The sequence below is a fragment of the Carassius auratus genome, chromosome 16 (assembly GCF_003368295.1).
Source record: "Carassius auratus strain Wakin chromosome 16, ASM336829v1, whole genome shotgun sequence".
NCBI lineage: Eukaryota > Metazoa > Chordata > Actinopteri > Cypriniformes > Cyprinidae > Carassius > Carassius auratus.
In genome coordinates, this window is record NC_039258.1 from 10498680 (window position 1) to 10516712 (window position 18033).

An 18033-nucleotide genomic window follows, 5' to 3' on the forward strand; every position below is an offset into this window, starting at 1 on the left:
AAATTCCAACATAATTGAACGTTAAACGTTATAAGTTCTAATCTTACTCAAAAATATAAAATAACATTTAATCTCATACATTTTTACTCTCCCCATTAAAGGAGCCGTATGTAGTATTGTGGCCTAAACTGGTACTGCAATCACTATAAAAATACTGTAGAGTGGTGTATCCCCTCCCTCTACCTCTGGCTCGAGGTTGCCTTAGCGTCTTAGCATAATGACAGAGAAACGGGCTCCTGTAATGCATTGCTAATGTTAGCATACATCCATGTGAGCTAACGTTATGTAACTTTGCACAAACATGCATAACTTTGTTTGACTGTCATGAATATATGAAATGTCCATTTACATCAAGTACAAGTTAGCCAAGCATAGATGAATCTTACCTGTCCAGGAGAAAATTAGCTACGTTGGCGTCTGAGTTCAAATTCTTCTCCGTTTTCAGCCGTCTCCATCTTTCAAAAGCATCTCCAATACAAATTCTTGTTTTATTTTGGACTTTGTCACAATGAATTTCTGAATTATAACTAGGTCTTTTTGATTTAGTAACATTAGACATTTTTATCTGACTGGAGTTAGGGTAGGTTACAGCAAAGCTGGCAACACGGATCCCGAAACACTACTGACTTCGTGATTGGTAGATAGGTGGAGGGAGGCGCGTCAGGCCAAAACACAAAATGACAACAACAACATCATTTGAATGCTGCAAGTCCACTTTTTAAATGACAATATCCTGGCCGGACTACTGTTGTCAGTGATATAAGTATTTGAAATGAACATGATTTCTTAATGTCTAGTGACACATCAGGGCCATTATATGATTAATTGAAATAGATTTCTTACAAACAGCTCCTTTAAGTCCCAAGCAAATCATGCTGGGAACAAATATTAAACTGAACTTCGATAACGTCATAGGTCACATGGTTTTCGCAGAATGCAAAATTGTCATTTGTTTTGAAGCAAACAGCTTAAATTATACCAAGAAAACGTAGTTTTACCTCCAGTTAATCAAGTACAGCATTTAAGCTCAATGATAAGACAGAAAAGTAAATTAAGTTGGATCAAGCATAAAATATTCATTTTTCAGTGCACTGTAGCGTCACGTTAAAATAAAAAAAAGATTTAGAAATTAGTCAATTGAGAATTTAATAACCGTTTTTTATGAGAATGAAGGGCTCATAAATTTTTTATGAATTTCAAATTTCACAAATTTATAATGTTATGACATTTTATGACTATATTTGTAAAAAGGCTTCCTATGAGAGCATTCTCTAAACATTGCAACATTATTCTTGAAACAAATAAAACATCCTACAATTCAGTTAATAATATTTCCAGAAAACGATTCTTTTAATCTAGAAATGCCTAATAAAGCCTCTCATCTCAATTAAGAGCCATTTCATTAATTCCCAAATACTTAATAATTAGATCAGCTGATTATCAAAATAATCATTAGTAGCAGCACTAGTGCCGATCAGTATAATCAAAGAAGCTTAGCTGTATCTCTTCATAGTACACCACCTTCCAAAGTTCAATACAAGGTTGTGCATGAAGCATCCAGAGGTCTAGTTACGCCCCAAATAGAATTAATTCATCTCCTGCCAATTATTTTGGACCCAGGGCCAAGTCTAAAAGTAGAGCGCTATGTTTTATTCTGCTTATCTGTGGAAAAAGTTCAGGTCAATCAGATATCCAGCCCACAACAGAGGCCTGATTGACATTCTATAAGAAAAAAAACCTCTTCTTTTGGTGTGAAATGTGAATAATGCAAATGCCCCGGGCCGCATTTATCTATGGTCCAGGTCGAGGGTGTTGAGCGTTATTAAAGCAGTACGGTGACTGAAGTAGAATGTCAATGGACGAGTTGCACGTAACCTGCTGCAAGATTTAACATCACATTAAACAGTGTGTGTCCATGCTTCGACACTCACACACACGCACACTGGCTCCATGAATATTATAATGTGATCCACGGGGCAAAAACGCAGTGTGTCTGAGAGCAGCAGAGGAGTGAAGGGCCTGTCTGCCAGTTCGATGGCCGGTCTCTTTCATTTGGCTTTCTGAATCGCCCTGACAGGGAAACCACTGGCAAATGTCAGTAAGGGGCCAGATGCCCGACAGCGAGTGTGCATGAATGTGTGCGGATGAATGCGATTGCGATTGCTCTCACGTGTTGTGCAATTGAAAAAAAGACAGACAGAGAAGAGATAAGGAGAGGGCAAGAGGTAGGAGTGATTCACTGCGTCTCTATCGTACAATTATCAGATGAGAGGGTGTGAATGTCTCGCACTCAGGCCAGAACCCTTTGCGAATAAAAAGCACTTCTCCATGTCTAATACGCACATTAATCACGAGTTCTGTTGTGCACCGTGTAAAGTGTTAACAAAGGGGCTTCAAAACCATTCTGTTTTCAAGCAGACTAACAGGACGGTGGACGTGAAAAACACTTTCAAATGATAAATGATTGATTCGTTACATGACGGTAAATGAATAATGGATTACTCTGAGGTGGTTTATACACCTTATGTAATATATCTCACAGCATTTCGGCTTTCTTATGTGCCACAGCTCAATTTGCAGTATCAAGGCTACCATCTAACCCTCTGCAGGCATCTGAAATGGCATCTCGCTCCGCTTCCACAGCTTTCGGCGGAGACCGGGAGGAGTTGAGAATCATCGCATCCCTGGGAGGAGAGGAGGAGGGGAGGGACATCCAGCTAAACGCATTTATCTGCTGTTGGCAGCTTTTCAAGCCCACAGCTGAGGCGAGATCAGACAAGAGAGTGTTAGCGATCCCTTCGCGGGCCGATATGCGGGTCATTTGTGTTATGCAGTACACTGTCATGTTCCCATCAGATACGCTACCATTCGAAAGTTTGAGGATGGTACGATTTTTGAATGTTTTTGAGCCTCATTGCAAGGCTGAATATATTTTATGAAAAATACAGCAAAACCGTAATTTTGTGAAATATTATTACTTTTTTAAATGTATAGCTTTGAAAACAGTGATTTAAAAATTCACTTTATTCCTGTGATGGCAAAACTGAATTGTCTGCAGTCTTCAGTGTCACATGACCCTACAGAAATCATTCTAATATGCTTATTCAGTGCTCAAGAAAGATTTCTGATTGTTAATATTGAAAACAGTTGTGATTATTAATATTTGTTGTAAATGTATTTTTTTAATTACTTATCCAAAATTAGCATATTGATTTTATTGACATTTATTTTTGAAAAATCATGTGATATTGAATAATAAATTAGAAATAGAAACTTAAATAGATTAAGAAATTCTAATTATATACAATATTATTTTAGTATATCCCGACCCCAAACCTTTGCACCGCAGTGTATGTTGTGTATATTTGAAACAGTATGCTTGTTTGGAAGCTTTTTTGCCATTGAGAAAAAGCAGAGGAGGAAGCTAGACACAAATCAAGAAGTAGTATTGAAAAATAAGAGAGAACTTGACAGATCAAAGAAGAGAGATCAACCAATAAGAGGCAGTTCTCCAGGTCTTCAGAAATTCTTCCAGTTGTAGAGAGTGAGACAGGTTCTGTCTGGGTTGGAGAGTGAGACAGTCCCATCAGAAGTGTTTCAGGCAGGCAGTATAACTCTGGGTGAAGGGATGCAGTGCTCTTCTCACTGAGAGGAATTCTGTGGCCTTCATGGGGAGATCTGGAACTAGAGGAGACACTAAAGATTCATTGTGGTTTGTGGACATTTAAAGCTGAAGAGTTTGCTTAATCACAGAACCCTGCACTCGGCTTCCCTTGACAAACATCCAAGCAGATTTAGTGCACATAAATATATCCAGGCAAGATTGAAGTTGAAAACAGATTCTGTGTTTGTTCTTCTTCTAGATTCATGTTGATTCACACATCGACGTACCACGCGGCTTGTCTCGGTCTCTATGGTGGTTGTGAATGCCCCAAAGGAGGCGTGTGAGAGACATCCAGGACTGACAGACCTGATCCTAGATCAGCAGTGGGTGAATCCCGACGGATGCGTCGCATCAGAAGATCAATATACCACTTAATGCTGCACTGTTGCGGAATAATAATTGGCTGTGAGAAAGCCTTTCACTCACCACCTCCCAGCTGATAACCAGCCTCAGCCCATAATTACTTTAGCAGATGGTTATGGGTGCTGCATGCCTGGAATGATGTTGCAGTAAGGTTGCAGAGAGCTTCGATGATATCTCAGTCTTAGAAAGGTTTTTGCAAACATGCTGCAAGGTCTGCTAGTAAATAAATTAAGCTTATTAAATTGAAACACGCTCAATATTATTTTGCCGGAGATATAAGTTTCTCACAGGAACGTCTACATTCATCAACAGGCTTCAGGTGAGTTAGGTGGTTGCTCTAGTCTAGAGGCATTTAATTGATCCAAAGCAAGAGATTAAAAAGACTTTTACACTATTTCCACTAACTTTTATGTTTATTAAAGAGTTTATCAAATGCTTCTGCTGTATATGCTTTTAATAGAACTCCATATGGCAACACATATGTAGATTATTTCTTACATCAATCCACCAATGTGAAAATGAGGAAGATGATTGAATATTCATTTGTGATTTATCTAAAATTAACCAATTTGTTATATATACAAGATATACAAGGCAGAACAGACACCAAATTCCATATGATAAATGCTAAAAAATTTGGGATGCAAGATGAGTACACCACGGTCAATACCACTGTTGTCATGTGTAACTGATGTTGATCGCTCATCCAATGAGACATTGAAAATTATTCTTGTTCATTCAGCCGAACGATCAACAATACTGCATACTGAACATACTGTAGCAGTCTCTGTTTTACTGGAATATGGCATTTACTTTGACTGAAGTCTACAGCTGGATCAAATCCAACGCCTCTTGAAATCTTCTATAAGCTCAGTTACTAACTGCACTCTCATTCATTGTGGATTTGCACAATACAGTCCATATCATTATATTTTAAGTCCATATTATAAAATGCACTGTGACTGAGTATAATCCAGTGGTTGCCCATCACTAGTTTTTGTGACAAGACATGAGGAGGAGCAGCAATGTGGATTACAAAAGCATGGCAAATATGAGTGAGTGTGTGTGTGTGAGTTGTTTGGGTATCTGTAAGGATTACAGAAACAAGACTTGTGTGACTCTGGAGGATATCATTCTGTCAGAGTCAGAGTTCTGCTACGGGGTCACCCCTCCTTGGAGCCATCTGCTTCCTCCTGCCTGTTAGTCTCAGGGCACTGAAGCTCAGAACTCAAACAGGCCCAGGGGGACAAATGCACATGCATAAATACACCGAAAATAACTAGACGCTGGTGTTTAGGTACTAGGAAGTGATTCCTGAGTGTCAATCTGCTGGTAAAAAGTGGAATTTAACCCCAAGCTTTTACTGCACAGCCTAGTGCTTCCCTGTCAGAGCATAGAGGAACCAATCAGATGCTTAGGTTTGTGTAGCCAACATTGAGTTTACTTGAGTTCTACTGTATGTAGGGCATAGTATGCAAGGATGGTTCACAGAATATTCATTTTTGGGTGTGCTATCCATATAAGTAAATGTTAAATCTCAAATTATTCCAGTTGCATGCATTAATGCATTATTGCCCCTAGCCAAATAATTAGAACAGGGTTTTTCAGTCATAGAAAACAAGAAAGAATATGTGGAATTTGCTATTGTAGATGTACAGACAGTCCAATCATTGTATTCAAGCCTAAAGTGCCGTTCCAGATGACTGCTCTAAAATTTCCTATTCGCTGGATGATATTTTGCTATTCATTGTAGCCCCGCTGTGGTGGGCAACAATGAAGGAGAATGAGTGAGAGTCATGGAGTCAGAAGGCCAAAGAGTCAGAGAATCGTCTCTGATCTCCTCTGAAAAAAAAAAAAAAACTGAAAATGCACACTTCTCACACTGTATGTTTGAATATGTGGTGCCAGATATGAAGAGGAGTGAAAAGAAAGAGATTCATTCATCTCTTAGACCCTGTTCACACCTGATTTTAACATCAATCTCTAGCGTGCAGCTCTAAATACAGGTGGCCAACGCATCTTGCGCAATCGGTTCACTGAGCATGTTTATATAGCGTATAACGCTAATGCATTCTGTCAGCGAAAGACCGCCTACACATGTAGCATGTAATCATTGCAAGACATGTTGGAGGCTTTTACAGTCTCTGCCAACAAGTTATAGCTTTAAACAAAGTCATTAAACAAAGTAAGAAAATTCACCAATCCATTTGACTTCTGTAATATGATGCATTTATGATATTCAATGAGAAACATCAGTTAGGATATGATTTAAGCTATCTGTAATTGATTGGATCATGAAAAGGAGTTTTCCATACTGGAATGGAGCCAGAAAGCAATTATAGAGGGCTACTTTCCTTCTAAAACACTTCAGGCACTCATTGGTTGAAATGTTAGTGGCCTTGATGATGTCAGCAGAAAAGCAAAGTAATTTAAGAGAAAGTTTGATATTTTGATTAAGGGCTATGAAACCACAAATTTTTGCCTATGAATAACACGCCCAATTAATTATATACAAAACACCCAGGAATTTAAAGTAAAGAGGGTTTTGATTTCATGTTGACTTCATAGTAGCATGAACTATCCTTTTTTGGACTTGCTTTAAAAAAAGCTAAATGTTTACAAACTAAACTACATAAAATCGGTTTCTAGCTCATTTCACCATTAAAAACATCTACATTTGTAAGCTTTCGCACCTGACCTTTCACAAAGTTGTTAAGGGCCTATCCACTGGCACATTTCCAGACCTGCAGGGCTCAGCTCTTACCAGATCATCCACAACACACTGAGAACCTTCGGGATAAACAATGTGATGCAATTTGACTGAATCCAGCTCCGAGTGATTCTCTGTGGCCATCAATGACCTTTGGATGAAAATGTGGATTCCAGGACAAAAGGGAAGGACAGAGAGAAATCTAGAATGATAGTGCTTACGCTGTTGTTTCTGCTCAGAGGTCAGCAGCAGGGAAGTGAAAGACAGAAAGAGTGAATGAACAATGGTGCGGCTCAAATGATGTGAGGGCATGTCAGTTTTAGTCAAAACCAAGGGTTTGACCAAAAAAACAAAGGTCGTTTCAATGCATGCCAAACACCCATTATAGGTTTCTTTGAGGGGTCGATGGTATAACCAAAATCTTATCTTAATCATATAGTTTCAGAGTAAAAATAAAATAAATAAAAATAACAACAATAATAAAAGTAATAATAATTTGACATTTCAAACTTTTTTTTTACATTACAAAATATAAACTCAGAATTATGAGAAATAAAATCATAGCTATTTTATAGAAAGACACTATCACAAATTATTGGAGGTGAATATAGCATGACAGAGACATACTGAAATAGTCTCAAATATAAAAAGTAAAGTGAGATACATATTGAGTAAAAAAAAAAAGTTAATACAAGAGATAATACAGTTGCGATTACAATAAATAATTTGCAAGCAAGCGTATTGTGATAAACAAGGCAATAAATAGAAAAATAAAATAAAAGTTAAAAGTGGTATAAAGTCAAATTTTAACAAAGATTAAGTAAAATTAAGTCAAACTGTGTGATACAAATTCACAATTATGAGAAAAAGTCAAGACTGTAATAACTATAATCATATTAGAACAAAATGCAGTAACAATTTAGGTAAATTCACAATTATGAGAAAAAAAAATCTTGTAAGGCCTTTCATTTATTAATTTGTATTTTTAAATTCTTTATTAAATCTGAGGTGGAAACAGGCTTCTACATCGTGCAGTAATGTCTATTTGATGATTTAATTAAACGGACTTCATTTGTTAATTTTGCAAACCTCACTTTTTTAACAGTAGAAAATGTTCCCATTCATATGCAAACGGCATAGCAGAATCATTAAGAGCTGCTACTGATATATCATCCAACTTAGCTCCTCTAAACAATGGGCTAATGTAATAAATTGGATGAGCACAGATCTGCATCTCAAGTGCCCGTCAATCATGTTTCCTTAACGACGCAATCCGTGAACGCAATCCAACTATACTGGGTTGCATCAGAACTGATGGGTCGATCGGTCTGTTAGTTCTGCTGATCTCAAACTGATGCCGCGTCTCTGTAAACTGCTGCGTCTACAATTGATTTTGTCTGCCATGACGAAGAAAGGAAATATGAACTGGCGTGTCCATGATGACAGGCAGGAAACCCGAACCACTGTAAATAGAGAAAGACTTATTCAAAACTCACTGTTATCCTTTCAGGAGACGAGCAGTGGTGGAAACGCTTCGGCTCTCAGTGGTGTTCACGAGAATTTCACACAAGATCCTGTGAGGAAAAAAGAAACAGACAAAACGGGGGGTCATAAATATATTTTGGATCTGGCTGTGTTGGAGATTTGCAGACTAATAACCGCTGGTTTGTAGGTGACTCATGTTGGCAGGAAATGTGAACCGGCCTCGTGACCCGTGACAGAGGAAGATTCAGAACTCGGCACTGCTCTGAAAGAAAAAAAAAAAAAATCCCTCTAACGCTCGTGCTTTAAAAACACTCTCTCATAAACACACACGGCATAACTCTAAACAGAACCAGATGTTTCTGCAAGAGAGCTGAACTCCCATCTGTGAGCGGAAAAAACGAAAGCAACAGCAACTTTCCATCCATTAACCCTCTTCTGTCAAAAAATGGCAGAAAAATCATGGCGGCAATAAGTGTTTAATACACAAGACATACTGCAACTCTGTGCATTTCTATATGCATCTATCTATTCATCCATTAACATCATGCGGTTCCTTCGATAGGGGAACATTAAACTTTAATAGAGGGGTCCTGCAGAACTAAAACAGTACAATTCGGGAGACTGTGAATCACGGATTCAATTAACCGACTGTGGAATTTCTACTCCTGCATCTTTTAAAACCCCTGGTGAGGTTGGGGGGGCGATAGCTGGATTTCCCGGAACACATTCGTGCAAGGCTTTCACATTCTGACCACAGTTAGCCCCACGAACCGTTAGTGAGTTATCGCATGTGGCTCAGGCATTTAGCCCTCTCACCCTTCTCTTTCCATCACTCACACCCCCACATCCCAGCCAGGGGGCTGATGGGTAAGGGAGGGGGGAACAGTCATTGCTCACAAGCCTGTAACTGGTGTCTGAACTCAACCATTTATATTACGCTACAGAGGACAGGAGTAACAAAACAAACCATAGCGAAAGACACTGCAGACAGATCGCTTTTCCAGAAAATATCACTGTCATCTGGCTAGCCGTCTAGCAGTGTTGGCAAGTACTAAACAAGAATTAGTGATGTGGCTAACTTTTCTAGTAAATACCAAAGTTTTCTTTTGGTTTTTTACATGTACGGCAGGTTAACACTATGTGGCATAGATTTCATCATCAGCATAGCGTGAGCACAGCTCGATTTTTCTCATCATATGCAATTAATATTTCTCTCTTCAGGGGAAATTACTGAGAGTAGTGAAGTAAATTCATAGGTCACACGAATGAAGAAATAATTGTAAATTGATAAATACATAGTATCTTTTTTAAGTCAGAGGTGGAAAACAGGCTTTTAAATAGATGATCAATATAATTTTAATTTAAAAATGAAAGGAACTTAAATAACCTGGTATGCTAATGCACATCTATGTAAAATAAAAATAAAACACTTTGACAATTATAAAATTCAAAACAGCATGACCATAAGTGCCTTATTGCTTTGACATTGTTACATAATAATAATAATAATAATAATAATAATAATAATAATAATAATAATAATTCATATAATATGTATGTAGTTGAAAAACAATTTTTGAAGTTGTAAATAAAATTAAGTTTAATTCACAGAGTTGTTAGTCATTTCTTATTTCAAGTTAGTAGTAATTTCGGTCACTTTAACAAACCATTAACTATGACTTTTGCCTCAAACTCCTTATTTGCTGCTTACTTATAGTAAGGTAGTTGTTAAGTTAATGTATTGGGTAGGATTGAGGATGTAGAAAGAAGTCATGCAGAATTTGAGATTTACAATGGCTAATTAACAGCCAATACGTTAATAACAGGCATGCTAATAAGCAACTTCTTAATAGTGAGGAGTGGTCACTATATTAAAATTGTATTATTTCTAAATGAAAAAAGGTTATAAAGCAATATTTAGGTTAAATGGGTGCAGTGCAGTGATATAAATGGCAGCTAAATGAACAGGCCTTTTGCATCATAGCTAATACTGCATTATTTAGCATGGCTGGAATAATGTATCGACTAATTTGTGACGTAAATTACCTGTAGTAATTATAAATGACTTGTTACTTCCCCAACACTGATATATCTCAGCTTCTGTGAAAACTGAACTGGATTTATATACACACACACACACACACACACACACACACACACACACACACTCTTAGAGTATCCTGTGTTTACGCCTCACACTGTGGCGGGTGAAACCGTAGTTCATTCTTGTTTGGCCCGGTGGATGTCATTGGCTCTGTGAATGAGCAAATCCATCAAACTCAGTTCATTTGAAATGAAGCTAATGTAACTATCCGAGCATGAAGATACACTGCAATAAAATCAATACGGACCGAGGCTGGAGTGCGTTTCTGTTTGGAAATATGAACTTGAGGATAAAAAAGACAACAATGTAGAAACTCTATGATGCCGGTACTTCCCTTTTGGCTAAATTACACATTTAATCACAGTATTTGTGTGTGCGCTGTGATTTACTGGCAGTCTTACTGAGGTCCCAGCATTCCCTTTCACTGACTAACTTGTGGTCAGTGATCTCATGGTCATGACAGTATCGGAGCTGTACTGCATCTTGAAAGAATCCAATCCTAGTAGTACCATCCAAAATCTATTATGCATTTATCAAGTGCTCTCTTTTTATTGTGACATACTTGCACCTGTTATATTTTATACAGAGTTGCATTAAAGGGACAGTACAGTCAAAAATGAAAATTCTCATCCCTATGCCGGTACAAACCTGATTGATTTCCATCTTCACAGAAAAACACGCACATACATAAAATCATAAAAATAGCCCATACTGGTTTTTAAAAATGGTGAGTAAATAATAAGGGTAAATAAGAAGTAAACTGTCCCTTTAAATCACTTTCGGATCCATACTAACCCAGTAAATTGTTTGTTTACGTGTTTGTAATAAATAAATCTCAGCTGAGTGTCAGCTGTTTGTCCTCTACAATGTGATTAGTGTCCTGAAAGTGGGCTGGTCTACACACAAACAGAGCTGCTGTTGTTGTAAATGCACTCAGAGACCCTGCTGACCAGAATTAGGCTTAGGTTCCAGATTAGATGTATATTTGCGATCATATTCCATTCAGGAAGCATGAGATTTAGATGCACAGCATTAGGTTAAGACTAGGTTTATGATTAATACTAGAGATCTGAATAGGTTTAGGATTATTGGTTGGATTTAGGGTTGAGGACATTGAGGATTATGGTTTGGAGTGAGTCATCTGTTGGCATTACTCAATTTCCATAGAGATATATATATATATATATATATATATATATATATATATATATAAATCACTCAATGAGGCTTCTCTATAAACTCATCCACATCATCACTCAGAGGGCTATACAGATTATGTTTTAAAATGTACTAAACATTTTAGATTTGAGACTTGGGTCAAAAACCATGGATTTCAATATCTTAAAGCTGATTTAACCAAGATTTAACCACTAAATTGTGTGAAGTTTAGAAACACTTTATTAATTTCTTTATCTTAAAGGAACAGTTTACACAAATTCTACAAAAAAATAAATAAATAAATAAATAAATAAATAAATAAATAAAAAGGGACTACAAAAGTTATATGGATTCCAAAAATGTTTTTTTTTCTTGTTACCAAACATAAATGTAATTGGCTCCAAATTTGATTTTAGAGTTATATAGAGGAAGTGAAGATTTTCAATGAATAACATTTTATACAGGTTCATTACATTATGACACTTTTTTTATTTTTGGATGAACCATTTCTTAAAGATAATCGAAAACAAATGTCTTCACATGACTTTAACCGTCCAATCATAACAGATAAGTCCTCAATATGAACCGCTTTATATTTGCACTTTTATTACATGGAAAATATCTGCCATTGCATTCTTCAACCTTTCTCGAGGGTGAATAAACCATGTCTGAATTATCATCTTTGGATGAACCATTCTTTAAGATCTAAAACACTCATGCACAAATATCTTACTTTACCTGCTTTCTCTTTACTGCTTTACACACACACACACACACACACAAAAACATTTTTACCACTCTTTGAGCATGTGTCCTACTTGCATCTTTTTTTCAGTCTTCACCTAGCCCACCCCATCTCGCTTTTATTTCACCTCCCTGTTTGGTGATGAATTGTCCCTGGTCTCCAGGAATGGATCTGTTAATAATTCAGACCAGACCATGGCATTGACCATTAGAGCCGGGTGGCAGAACTTTCAGCGGATAGATCACTAATCAGATTAATCGCTGTCTTTCAGTGGGAAATGAAACAGAGTGAGGGACCACGCCATGCATGGTAATATACTGGACCTTCCAGAACACTTCACCAGCAGACACTTTCAATTACGGCAAACAACCACCTACAGCTTGAGAGAACATTGCCCATGATTGAGTATTAAAGCAGCTATCCTAACATTAGCCCAACACAGTGAAAACATAATCCCGATAAATGTGTGTCGCACAAGATGCGCTTGAGTAATTTGTGTACCGATGGTTGAGCCTAATGCCTGTTCCAGACAAAAACGTATACATCACTGTAGCTCAGATAGACTAGTGAGAACATCATAAGTAAATTTGATCATCAGTACATTCAAATCATGCTCCCCAGGAGTAAATTGACTCAAGTATTTTTTTGTACCATCTGAGCTCAAGAACACAGGTAATTTATATCAAGTCCATTATATCTCATTTCACCTGAGCTTGACATTGATTTGCCTGCAAAATGATTTGATTGTTTTCTGGGTTCACATACAGATGTTACCAGCGGTAGTGGCTAAGAACAAAGACATGAATTTGGTGGGATGAATTTTGTTTGTGTCTGACTGAACTGATGCCAGTTAAATTACACAAATTAGAGTTCACCATGGTGGAAATATTGATTAATCAAAGTCTGCTGTGAGTCCCGTGTATAAATCACGCACTAGCAATAGATTATACAAACATCCAGCACTACTACGAACTTGTGTCTTATCCAACCCAAAAAACAAAACAAAAATGCAATGTCTCATGGGTAATATTAATGAAGTCTTTTGTAGGCATACAAGTAGTCTATAGATATTCTGTAATATTTTTATGGATTAAATATTTTGTTAATCCAAATTTAATTTAAATATAATTTAATATTTATGTTAAAATAATAAATTAATATCATTATACAAAACTGCTGTGCAAAGGCAAAAGACCGTAACTTCGATTTTTGTCGTAAATTAGTTATTGAAATTTTTGGGACATTCAAGACATCCTTTATCATGCGTATAAGTATCTTGAATCAATTTCCTTGTTTTTAAGAGAAAATAATGGGTCGTGTAAACTGTAACTTCGAAAAGCCCCAGAAAAGCCAAGGCAGAACACAGTATAACACCAGTTACCGCTCTTTCACTTTGTTTGGATCACTCAATTTGAGTCACGGCGTTCTGACTTTAGCCGCATGTCAATATGAAGTTATGGTGCCGGTATGGAGTTATACGGTGTTCTGCCTTTGTTTTACGGTCCATAAAAGTCTGCCAAATATTAATTACAGTGTAGAAATACGAATTAGATAGATTGCGAACTAATGGCCAAACAGCTTCATATAACAAAGCACTGTAAAGACTAGATATCTTGGCAACAATACGCAATTGTGAATAACCTTTAAAGATTTTTTTCTTTTTGTAATGCAGATTATTCACCAGGCCATCACTACTAGTTGGACACATGTGGACTGTATGATCAAGTAGATAGCTTGATCAATTATACAAACATTAGCCTACTAACAGTTTGCTAACAGTTCGCAAATGTATCCATATCCTACTTTTTCTTGTAACCTGATAAAATCAATCAATGGTGATGAACGTTATCGGAGATGCTTAATCCACAAGCATTCTGAGCATTATTCCCACTTGTTGGCATTCACTTCAATCCTAACAAGGTTAGGCTATTTCATACAAATCAATATAAAAGTAATTATGCTATGTCTAGCATTATTTTACGTTACTGAACATAGCAAATAAATTGGCATCCGCTGCATCCACTACACTCTTTTAGTCTGCTTGTTATGGTAAAAAGATTTTGTAATAATTAATAAAGTCACATTACAATATACAATTACCTATATTAAGGCTGCTCCGATCACGATCGGCCGATCGTTAATACGCCTCTCGTCAGTGATGGAATTTACCGCTGATTAGAGAAACGGCTTTACTAACAAGATGCGTATTAACGATCGGCCGATCGTGATCGGAGCAGCCCTAACCTATATGAGACCATAGGCGTTTCTCAATGTCAAGGATACTTCCTTGGTAGGACTGATCCTTCCAAGTCAGTTCCTTCAGAGGCTAGGTGAGAGTCCTCTTTAGCATACGGATAACACGTAAATGGAACAGGCTAGCAAGTGCACTTAATTGCGTCATTACGTCAGTAAAAAGGTCCGTTTGAATAACGCTGTGAATGGTATCATTAAATTACTTTGGACAACTTAACTAGTTATTTATAAAAGAAATACCAGTGACACAACAAATTGTTAAATGACAGGTCCGGTTCAGTTAACCATTTGTATTTGTATAATTTACAATATAAATACGGTAGTAATTTGTACTGGCATTTAAATGTCAAACTTAACTTATATTTACTACAGTTATAACAAATGTTTGGTCATGTAAATAAAAACCGTTAACGCTCCGACTACGTTAACGTACGTCATTTTTTAATTTTTGAACTAACGTTAGATAGCAAAGCTGCGTGCATAGGATTGTGGGTGATTTGATAGTGCGAAGAGCGCGAAGGATACACATATGCATCCTTTCCTGTGTATGGGATATTCTTCGAATGAAGGACTCAGTCGTTGGTTGAAATTGCGAGGATCCTTGACATTGGAACAGTCCTTCGACGGATGTCGATGACGTAGCATCTTCGAAATACTGGCTTCCGAGGATCCTTCCTTGACATTGAGAAACACCTCATTACTGTAAGTTACTGCCTTTTGCCTTGGCGTGACTTCTCATCTTTTGCAGGCAATGCAAAAGCAGAGTACACTCACTTCAAAATAGGGATAAAAAACAAGTTTGAGCAATTTCTTAATGTAGATAATTTCATTACTAAAACATCTAATTGTTAAATATCCAGTGTCCCACCAATAATTAATTTGGTTGGATTAATTTTTCTCAGTCTCACACTCCACCGAGTTAAGGTCTTTTGCCTTTGTAGGGCAGAATTAGAAAAATATTTTATCATAACTTTTGGTGCTGCATGGTGTGGGGGTGGGGTGGGCGGTACACCGGTTTTGAACAACAAAATAAAAATATAAATAAATAACGACAGAAATGTATTTTAAGGGGTATAAAACTATAGATTTAACAGTTCAGGAGCAATACAATTCATCCAACTCCATAACTCTGCTCCAATTGTGTCCTCTCTTTCTCTCTCTGTCTCGCCTCTGTCTATATCTCTCTCTTTCAGAGTGTCATGTTCTCTAACTTGACTTACTGTGATGTTTTTGTTCTTTTTTTCTACAATGAAAAGTCTGATGTGGTCTGGCTGACGGCAATATTCACTGACTATTCATATATAATGCATCACAGAGAAACCGAACGAGGGTGAGAGAGAGAGAGTTTGTCCATACCTCTAAGAGATTTAAATGCTGTATTCACACAGACTAGAAAAAATAAATAAATAAATAAATAAGCTGCAGAAGGCCACTGATCCTAAAGACACTGAACTCCAAACCACAAGATTGAGCAAGAACAAAAACAAAAATGTACAACACAAATATATCCGGGACCCAATCCAAATAACACAGCAGGGGTAAAAATCTTGTAGTTCAAGTTTAAAAACACAAACTGTCACAAATCACATAAGACGTCACTTCAGATTGTTTGTTCAGCTAATAAAACAAGACATTTGGAATTTTCCTTTTGTGCCCACATTAGCCCCACTGTACCTGTTGTATTGTTAACCAAGCGTTAAATGTTACCCCATGCTCTGTCAACCTCAGTGTTATTAAACATAAACTCTCGCCCCTGTCCCAGTCAGAGGATTTCGGTCTCTCATCATCCACTCAGTCCTTATCAGAATATAAATAAATAAAACTGAGCTCTAAAAATGGAGTTTAGAGATACTGAGAAGCCTCTGTTCTTGATATCAAAGGATTGCTTTCTAACAAATCGAGTTTGGAAAACAAACGAAAGCTGAAACAAGAAATGCTAGAGTTGATGGAAGGACAGAATCTGATTTTCCCTGTTAGTTAGTATAAAACAACAAATATTTAAGCAACTAATACAATAAATGATTGTTCAAAGGTTTGGAGTCCCAATATTGTGAAATATTAATTAGTATTTTATTTTAAAATGTAATTATTCCTGTGATCACAAAGCTCAGCAGCCAATACTCCAGTCTTCAGTGTCACATGCATTATTTCTATAAGTGTTGAAAACAGTTGTGCTATTAAATATGTTTGTGGGAACCATAACATTTTTTGTATGATCTTGGTTCAGTTTTGCACTTGATGGCTAACATTTGCCTCCAGAAGCAAAACCAGCTGAGAACTGCTGATCTCAACGATGCTACGTCAAATAACTGATGTTGTTGATGTGAACAGATCCTTTGTTTATGTGCATGTGTGTGTGAAAGAGAGAAAGAGATGAAGGAGTATAAAGCTCAGACAGGGTCAGTTCTTCCTCCCCCTGATACCGTGGGAACGGATAGACAGGTCGAAGACACAAACAGACCACTGTATCCCTCGCTTCTCCCACTGCTCTGTTCCAAAACCTAGCTGCCTAAAGTGGTAGCATTTTGAGGCATCATAAACATTATCCCAATATGGTTCCAAAAGCTAGGATTCTGAAATATGCCTCCTAAGAGCCCTTTCTTGAGATAACTTCTAAAGAAGCATCTCATGAGCAGATATCAGAGCAGGTATAGTCCTAGAGTTTTATGACGAGCCCAAACCAAAAATAAATTTAAGATATAAGTGAATTGTGTGAGAAATGTTAAGCCTTTAAATAAATGTATAATTAATTTAATTTTAGAAGATAAGTTTGATGTGATTAAAATGCATTAATTTACCTAGTATTTGCTTAGCAATATGCTAACTCCATTGAAATCTAATTAGTTTTTCCTTGTTTTTGATGTTTTATAAGCAACTGTTAGAACTGTAAACTACTCAATTCACTGCAACATGAAAAGCATCAAAATGCACACACAAACACAGCTTTGACTTCCAGTATGCAACAGAAAACTTCCTTTCACCATCAGAGATTCAAGGCTGCCTCAGTTTCCTTTCCTACCGCACCTGCTGCCCCCGCTCTTTCCCACCACCTTTCACTTTTCTTCTCATCTTTCCATCTTTGTCTTGCCACTTTTGTTCACAGTGACCCTGACATGTCCTTTTCCCAGTGTCCACAGGAGTCCCACTGTTTCACTCCTGTCAGGTGACAAGTGGCCTTTTAGCTGCGCCTTGGACCTCCTATCTCATCCTCTCTCGGTTTCAAAGGGGGAAAAAAAGGCAGCTCTTTTGAAACAATTACGTAGACATATTACAACATTCACAATGCAACCCAAACCTACAATCCAGGTGACAAAACCATGAGAACATTTACATGTGGGGTAAAATCTTGAGATACTCAAATTAGAGTTTAGGTAATGTAAATAAATGCTACTTAAGTGTATAACATGCCCTTTAAACTCTCATTTCATGTTTTCAAGAGAAAGCAATGAACACTATCATTGATCCAACAAAATCATTCTTCCCTAAAGTTCCCCATGTGTGTTACTAGAAGCTGAGACTGCACTACGTTCAATAAAGCACCAACAAGCATT

The 18033-nt window shown here is 37.1% G+C and overlaps 1 protein-coding gene across 5 annotated transcripts in view; it reads right to left on the reverse strand.

The window, feature by feature from the left end:
- Positions 1-18033, reverse strand: part of sema6cb (semaphorin 6Cb) — a 138023-nt gene that overhangs the window by 65518 nt on the left and 54472 nt on the right. For all 5 annotated transcript variants that reach the window (XM_026284002.1, XM_026284003.1, XM_026284000.1 and 2 more), the window contains one exon: positions 8234-8311. The gene's annotated coding sequence lies outside the window, so the exon portion shown is untranslated. The remainder of the gene's footprint in view (positions 1-8233; positions 8312-18033) is intronic.